Source organism: Mchenga conophoros, linkage group LG3 (genome assembly GCF_057382185.1).
Source record: "Mchenga conophoros isolate Kocher_MC1m ecotype Shallow Benthic linkage group LG3, M_conophoros_male_GT1.1, whole genome shotgun sequence".
Taxonomy (NCBI): Eukaryota; Metazoa; Chordata; class Actinopteri; order Cichliformes; family Cichlidae; genus Mchenga; species Mchenga conophoros.
The window spans coordinates 81,533,471-81,542,678 of NC_140528.1; the positions used below are offsets into that span (position 1 = coordinate 81,533,471).

The 9,208-nt window shown below is 40.5% G+C and overlaps 1 pseudogene; it reads left to right on the forward strand.

Annotated features, from left to right (window-relative positions):
• The first annotated feature begins 5,862 nt into the window (after positions 1-5,862).
• On the forward strand, positions 5,863-8,805 carry LOC146580697 (histone-lysine N-methyltransferase Set8-like; annotated as a pseudogene).
• The last annotated feature ends 403 nt before the right edge of the window (positions 8,806-9,208 follow it).

The following is a 9,208-nucleotide window of genomic DNA, read 5'->3' on the forward strand; positions in this document are numbered from 1 at the left end:
AAGGCTCCGCCCACTTCCTATCCATGTCTCACCATGCAACGACTACTGTGAATGGACTGGAGAAGTGTAGTGGCAGAGTCCTCCATCAGAAATAAGATATGTGTGTTGACTTTTTATTCTCCCTCAAAAATATTATGCCATGACGTGGCCCAGAGCAGCTCTGCTAACAGGTTATGGGCCCAGCACGCTTCCGCTGCGCAAGTTACCGGCAGGTGTTAAAAGTTTGGCACGATTGAGTGAGTAAGCGTTTTTGTGCATCATGAGCAGACGCACGGCAGAGTCGGGCAGTCGATATTCCCGTTTGCAATTTGATGGAGATGAAAGGAAATATGAGATATGGGAAACGAAGTTCCTTGGTCATCTCAGACTACAAGGTTTGAAAGATGTCATCTTAAAGGCTGAGGGTGATGAAGAAGCCGATGGTGAAGATGATGACAAAAATGCAGAAGCATATGCAGAGTTGATACAATTTCTGGATGACAAAAGTTTATCGTTAGTTATGAGAGATGCAGTTGATGACGGACGGAAGGCCCTAAAAATTTTGAGAGGTCATTATGCAGGAGTGGGCAAGCCAAGGATCATAAGTCTGTACACCGAACTCACTTCTCTCACAAATGAAAAGAATGAAAGTGTGACGGACTATATTATCCGAGCAGAAGCAATTATCACAGCGTTAAAAAATGCGGGTGAGTCACTAACTGATGGACTTCTGATCGCAATGATAATGAAAGGTCTACCAGAGACGTTTAAACCCCTGATTGTGCACGTTACACAGAGTGAAGCAAAAATCACATTTTCAGATTTTAAAGTAAAACTCAGAAGTTATGAAGAAACCGAGCGAATGCGTGTGGCTATAACTAATGACAACGTAATGAGGACAAAAGTGCAATCAGACCAGGATTCTACTTCATGGCGAGCAGATGACCGAAGATCAAAGAATAATGAGATTGTGTGTTTTAAATTTTCGACTAAAGGGACACACTGCAAGAACGTGCCGATCTAGAGTATGGTGCAGTTTTTGCCGGAGTAGTACACACAAAGATGCGACCTGTAGAAGGAAGCTAAGACGGGATGAAGCGAGAGGGGTCGTGGAGAAGGACTACGCGTTCAAGACGGGCTCCAAACCCCAGAGGGTCCCGGACGGCGGCCAAGAGATGCTGAATAACCAGCTATTGGTGGATACGGGAGCGACGTCACATATCTTCACGAAGATCGAGAGTTTTAAGACTTTTGATGACACATTTCAACCCGAGGCTCATTGTGTAGAGTTGGCTGACGGAAGGCGGAGCAGAGGAGCTGCAAAGCGGCGAGGAGATGCTGAGATAAGTATGATCGACAGTAAAGGACGCAGCCACAAGGTAACATTGAAACAAGCACTCTACATTCCATCGTTCCCACAGGACATTTTGTCAGTAAAAGCAGCTACTAGTAACGGAGCCACTGTGGTTTTCAAACACGGGGACAGTTTTCTTAAACATGTTGATGGAACAAAATTCCCTATATATGAACACGAGAGACTGTTCTTTATAAACACTGTGCAAGAGTTTGAAGATAAATGTAATGGATGTTTTGATATGCAAACGTGGCATGAAATCCTAGGACACTGTAATTATGAGGATGTTCAAAATCTGCAAAATGTCGTTGATGGAATGGAAATTAAGGGTAAAATCAACAAAAATATGCAATGTGAAGCCTGTATACAAGGGAAGTTTATTCAAACTAGGAACCAAGAACCGGATGAAAAGGCCAGGGCAGCATTAGAGTTGGTACATACGGATTTGGCTGGTCCGATTACGCCAAACTCTAAAGAAGGGTTTAAGTTTGTTTTGTCGTTTGTTGATGATTATTCAGGTGCAACATTTGTATATAATCTGAAACACAAAAGTGATACAACTCAAGCAACTGAAAGATTTATTGCAGATGTGGCGTCATATGGGAAAATCAAGTGCATTCGTTCTGATAATGGAACTGAATTTACAAGCAGTCAGTTCAGAGATTTATTAAGTAGACACGGCATTAGGCAGGAAACTTCGGCGCCATATTCGCCTCATCAAAACCGAACAGCAGAGAGGAACTGGCGTACACTTTTTGACATGGCGAGATGCATGTTAGTTGAGAGCGAATTGCCAAAGTCTTTATGGCCATATGCAGTACAAACCGCGGGAGTGATTAGGAACCGATGTTTTAACAAACGCACAGGTCAGACAGCGTATAAGATGTTAACTGGAAAAAGACCTGATCTTTCTAGAATGAAAAAATTCGGATCATTGTGCTATGCTTATAAACAAAATAGGGGAAAGCTGGATCCAAGATGCGACAAAGGTGTTTTCTTGGGATATGACAAAAATAGTCCAGCATATTTGATCTATTTCCCAAAAACCGGGAAGGTTGAAAAGCACAGATTGATAAAAATACTAAATCCCGCGACAATGGATCAACAAACACAGAGTGATCAGATGTATGAAGATGAGGTTTATGAATCCAGAAAAGATGGTGAACCCAAACAGACGAAGGATGAGGACATTCCAGATGGTAGTGAAAGCAGTCAAACTGAGTCCGAGGTTAAAACTGAGGATAAAGTAGATGCTGGAGCTACACGTTATCCATCCAGAATCAGAAAGAGACCTGATTATTTGAGTGATTATATCACGGATGTGAAAGAGTGTGAAAATGAACAGATGCAAACTAGTGTTGATTATTGCTACAGATTGTTGTGTGAAATACCCACATCATTTAGTGAAGCTATTGTGTCAAGTGAGTCAAAAGAATGGGAAAAAGCGATGAATGAAGAAATTCAATCCCTTAAGGAGAATGACACATTTACTTTAACCACTTTACCAGAGGGTAAGAAAGCAGTGGGGGGTAAATGGGTTTATGCCGTTAAAAAGAACTCAGACGGATCAGACAGATATAAAGCTCGATTTGTGGCTAAAGGTTTTAGTCAAACAAAAGGAGTTGATTATGAGGAGACTTTTTCACCGACTGCTAATTTATCGAGTGTGAGAGTTTTGATGCAGAAAGTGGTTCAGGATGATATGTTGGTTCACCAGATGGATGTAAAAACCGCCTATCTACACGCACCAATAAATGAAGAAATATATATACAACAACCAGAAGGTTTTGAGACAGAATCAAGTGAGACTAATAAACTGGTGTATAGACTAAAGAAATCACTTTATGGGCTGAAGCAATCGGGTCGTAACTGGAACCAAACCTTACATGACTATATTTGACACAGAGTTCACTCACATGAATTTCACTCACATGTGCTGTAGAAGTGATTTGATTTGAGAGTTCAAACTCACTGCTGTAATGGCTTATGATGATTAATATAATAACTATAATATTGGCCATATCATATTTACACTGACTTTAGTCTCATGAACAACATTAGCTAATTGTTATTTACTAGCTAATCTTAAATGACTGCAGTACAAATATGAAGGCCAACAATCATGTTTTACAGTCCTGTGGTCTCAGCCTCAGATACTTATTAAATCACACAAAGCTCGTGTAGAAACAAACACACAAACAAAATATGTTCTCTTTCATTTCTGTCAAACAAAACTGTATGAAACGTTTCCAGCGATTGGTGTTATGGTTGCTAGGCAACCTGGGCAGCGCGATGGAGGCTAGACCGTCCCATTTCACAAGCCTCTTACTTCCGGCCTTAGCGGTCTTTGAGTACGCAGCCTTTGAGGATCGTTGAGGCTGCGTACTTTAAGGCTGCAGACCCTGAATTGGGATACAGCCTTTGTCTCATGTCAGTGTTTTCAGTTTTGCTTCCTTGGTCTCGTTAGCCCTGATGTCTCCCACCAGTGTTCACCTCCTGCCTCTCATTCCCCTCGTTATGCCCTGTGTATTTTAGCCCTGTATTTTCTGTGCTCCCTGTCGCGTCGTAAACGGCACTAATCCTGTGCTGTGTGTCTCCCCGTGGATTAGTTTTGTATTGTCTCTTATTTTCCAACCAGCAATAAAGCTGCCGTTTTTGAGTTTCACTCCAGTCTTCCGAGAGTCTGCATTTTGGGTCCTTTTCCTCGTTCCTGCCTGCACACAGCTGAACTATGACATTTAGGTATGTAGACATGGTCTACATACATACCTGCATGTTAGACCTAATCCCGAACCAAACTATTTAAAGCGGTATTTCCTTTAATTGTTGCTCCAGTTTTGGATATAATGAATTTATTTTTAGAAAATGGATACGTACCATAGGATTTTAAGGTTGCTGTAATTAAACCTCTATTTAAGAAACCCTCTTTTAATCAAGACAACTTAATGAACTATAGACCTATATCTAATCTTCCCTTCATATCTAAAATTCTTGAGGTAATAGTTGCCAATCAGGTGTGTTAGCACTTAAACAATAACGACCTGTTTGAAGAGTTTCAATCTGGCTTTAGAGCTCATCATAGCACTGAAACAGCTCTGGTGAAAGTTACTAATGATATTCTCATGGCCTCAGATAATGGACTGGTGACCATTCTGGTTCTACTGGACCTCAGTGCTGTTTTTGACACATTCAATCACAATATTCTCATAGAAAGGTTTGAAAATGTTGCAGGGATCAAAGGAACAGCACTAGGCTGGTTTAAATCTTACTTGTCCAACAGACTCAAGGTTTGTTTACGTAAATGATAAATCCTCTTCAACCTCTATGGTTACTTGTGGCGTACACCACAGGGTTCTGTACTTGGACTGATCCTTTTTACTATATATATGTTCCCTATTGGTAAAATCATTAGACAGCATGGGATAAATTTCCATAGCTATGCACACCTAAATCCTGATGAACCTAATCAGTTATAAAGATTACGGGCATGCTTGGAAGACATAAAAACCTGGATGTCTTCAAACTTCCTCCTTTTGAATTCCGACAAGACAGAAGTTGTCTTTGGACCAGAAGCTCAGAAAAACAAATTACTTGGTCAGTCCCTTCATCTGGATGGCATTAAATTAGCCTCCAGTAATAAAGCAAAGAACCTCTGTGTTATTTTTTGACAAAGACATGTCATTTAGATCTGACATGAAAGAGGTTTCTAGGGTCTCCTCCTTCCACCTCCGTAATATTGCTAAAATTAGAAACATCCCATCCAGGAGTGATGCTGAAAAACTAGTTGATGCCTTTGTTACTTCAAGGCTGCATTACTATAACTCTTAACTATCAGGAAGTCCACATAATGCAACTAAAAGTCTTCAGCTGATCCAAAATGCTGCAGCCAGGGTTCTGATGAATATCAAAAGAACAGATGACATCTCCTCCCGTGTTTTAAATGCACTTTAGAACAGCACGCAGCAACACTACATATGAGCGAGCGGAGGGAGGCATGGGGTCTTCACAGAGCCCCACTCTCTGCCAGCCGTCAGGGCGGGGGGGCCTGAAGGTGGAATTGGCCATCTGATCGAGGCCTGGGTTGCAGCGGCCCCCTGCCACTGCGGAGCCGGGGACGGTCTGCTTGATTTCCACCTCAGGGAGGAGGGCAACATCTGGGTCTGGGTATGAGTTCCCCCTCCGGGGAAAGAATACCTGGACCTGGGATGTAGAGAATGTTTGGGGAGTGTGATTGTGTGTACAGTGTCCATTTATGTCTGTGTCCACGTTGGGTGAGGGCCGAGTGTTTGTGGTTGTGTGTATGAGGGTGGGAAGGTATGTTTGTGTCTGCCGTACACATCACCACAAACAACACCACAAGCAGAGCACAAGTTTTAAGCCAGCGTGGTGTGATTATAGATGCCGTGCAGGTGGGTCCATCTCACATGCAGCAGCATCGCAGAACACGCCCCGCCACATACCCTCTTCCCCCGACTAAGACCGAGGAGCCACCTCCCCCCCCCCCCCTCCATGAGCAAGCGAGGGAATAGGCCTGGAGCATCAGCGCCCCAGCCCAGCCACGGGGAAGTGACTACCTGGGCGTTCGCCTGTAGATCTAGCGGCGCTGGTGACGAGGTGGTTCCAGGGACCGCCCACGCTTCCAGCGGCACCCCCATCCCGCTAGCGCACCAGCCTGTGGCTCACCTGAGCCGGTCGTTCCCTCGCGCTGTCCAACAATTACAATAATTATACGGTTGCTGTAACAGATTGTAGATACAATGCAGGTGAGTCCATCTCACCTGCAGCAGCATCCCAGACCAGCCACAATAATAAAGATTTTTCTATTTCATTATAAACTTTGTCCTAATTATGTCATGAGTTTTTACTATTTAAAAAGAAAAAGAAAGCATCACAAAAACACTTAAGGTCATGAAAATTAATTGTATTGCTGCAATACTTAAATATCTGTGGTCTAATCTATTTTTATTCACCAATCTCATTGTAGCAATAATATGCCTTTTTGGTCCAAGTTAATTATTTGAATTTTAAAACTCTTTTAGCCAAATAACTTTGAAGTTGTTACTAAAACTCATCATCCCCATTTACTACTTTTGTTTCATTCTTTAAAAATTTAGAAGCATAAATATCAGTCTTTTGGAAAAATTACATTTTATACAGTATTATTAAGTCTACATATTCCAAGTGAGTTATGTCAGAATGCACTAGAGCAATTTAACTCTATTACATCATAGCATTCTATTTGCAAGAATCCCAGTGTTAATCCACTGTTCTTGGCCAATGATATCCACTCCTCAGCACTATGGGGGCGCTAATGTACATCTACGCTGGTTGCCAACCACCATGAACATTTAAAGAGCAGAAGAAGAAGAAGAGGACACTAAAGAGTTCAGGTGCACGACATGAGGATTTAATGAGACAGCTTTTATCTTACTGCTTTCGTGGAAGATCAGGTGAGAACCATACAAATTCCCTTACACATGATGTTTATATAAATATATTCATCCAATAAAGCAAAGTAATATAGGTTATTATATTACGTTCGGATACACCAAAGCATCTAATTTTTGACAGTTTAGCTAGCCAGCATGCTAGTAGCAAAAGTTTGACATTCTGTTGCTGTTGGTTTGATTAATTTTGGTTTTAGCATCACAAAACTTGTGGTTTTAAAACTAGTGAGATCTGTTTTCAGAAAATATTTTACAAATGAAACAAAAACTGTAGGACAAATATGCTTATTGTTCAACCATACTAAATCATTATTTTAATTTATAACTTTAAGAAATATAAAAGGTTAAGGAAATGTGGATATGAAAATTAACTCATTAAGATTTGCAGTAACCTTAGACCAAATAAAATATACGAAACAGAACTTCCACAGGTAGGGCATGCAGCCTCTGACACACAGTGATACAAGATAGGAGGAACACAGATATTTGGAACCTTTAGGGGAGCTCTCCCCAACATAAATAGATTTTTCGATCTGTTTATTTCTATGTCTACATACATTTTGTAGTATAATGTGTTATTTCTAAAGTCATTAATACCTGATCTTTGCAGGGGATGGCGGCAACAAGGCCACGGAGAGCTAAAATAAATCCCATACAAGATGCTAGGTATTACTGCTCCTTAGGTGAAGACAAGGTCGGATTTGATGTGAGGTATATTGATTCATTTAAAGGTGAGTTGATTCCAAAGAATGCAGTCAGCTTCTCAAAATAGAAATTTTTATGTTTTTTGTAGTTTTTTTGTAGCATACCATGCATGAGAAAATTAATAATCACGAATATAATTATACTTGTTTTATTATTATTATTATTATTATATTTCTATTTTTTCCTTGTCTTTCCCCAAGGAATTATGAACATGTTACATGTTCCAAAATAAATAATACAATATAATCAAATAAAAAACATATTTAAAAACAAGAAGGATTTTAATTAAATGGTTTATAGTTTATTGCCCAATTTGTTTTTGATGTGTGTCTTTAGGTCGCGGTGTGTTCAGCTGTCGGTCATTTCAAAAGGGAGATTTTCTTTTTGAGTACAGAGGACAAATCATAACTAAAGAGGAACAAGAAAACCGAATGAAACTTTACCATGATGCACTCAAGGTTTTCATATTTGATTTCAAGTTCAATGGAAAACAGTTATGGTATGTAACTGCTTTGATAAAGGATAAAATACATGAGGTTTACAAATTATAATATTCAAATAATATTTTGAATTGAATATTAAAATGTTATTCAGACGTTCTACAACCTAATATACTTAATGACTTTCTTTACAGAGTGTAATTGTTATTGTATACTTTTTGTTTTAGTGTTGATGCTACCAGAGAGGACGGCTCACTTGGCAGACTTGTAAATGACGATAATGTGAATCCAAACAGTAAAATGACAGTTACCAGAGTGGATGGAAGGCCCCATCTCTGTTTGTTTGCAATCAAAGATATTGGTCCAGGAGAAGAAATCACCTATAACTATGGTGATTCCAACTGGCCATGGAGAAGCAAGGTATAATGTAAATAGTACAGTATAAGTATAAATAGTATTAAATGAATAAAGGCTATACTGAAAAGTATGCATACACACACGGGTCCTGTGTAATACTCAACTGGACAGGTCCAGACATTAGGAGGACTGTATTCATCTTGGCTAGACCCAAAGACTGCCATTCATTATTCATGCTTCTTCCTTAGAAATCCAACATGGTGGCATCTCAGGCTGTGGATGAGATTGCAGCCAGTTCCTCTCCTAACGACGCAACAAAGGTAAATTGGAGTTTCAGTGTCAGATTGTTTTAGTTGTAGACTGAGGTGCTAGTTATTAGGCAGTATTGAGGTATGTGGGTCCTTGGTTATCTTGACCAAGTAAGATGCACGCATTAGGAGGACTGAGATTTGAAACAGGAAGTATAAACAACTGAGTTCTACCTACAAGTGCGCCCACACACACGGGTCCTGTGTATTACTCAACTGGACAGGTCCAGACATTAGGAGGACTGTATTCATCTTGGCTAGACCCAAAGACTGCCATTCATTATTCACGCTTCTTCCTTAGAAATCCAACATGGTGCCATCTCAGGCTGTGGATGAGAATGCAGCCAGTTCCTCTCCTAACGACGCAACAAAGGTAAATTGGAGTTTCAGTGTCAGATTGTTTTAGTTGTAGACTGAGGTGCTAGTTATTAGGCAGTATTGAGGTATGTGGGTCCTTGGTTATCTTGACCAAGTAAGATGCACGCATTAGGAGGACTGAGATTTGAAACAGGAAGTATAAACAACTGAGTTCTACCTACAAGTGCGCCCACACACACGGGTCCTGTGTATTACTCAACTGGACAGGTCCAGACATTAGGAGGACTGTATTCATCTTGG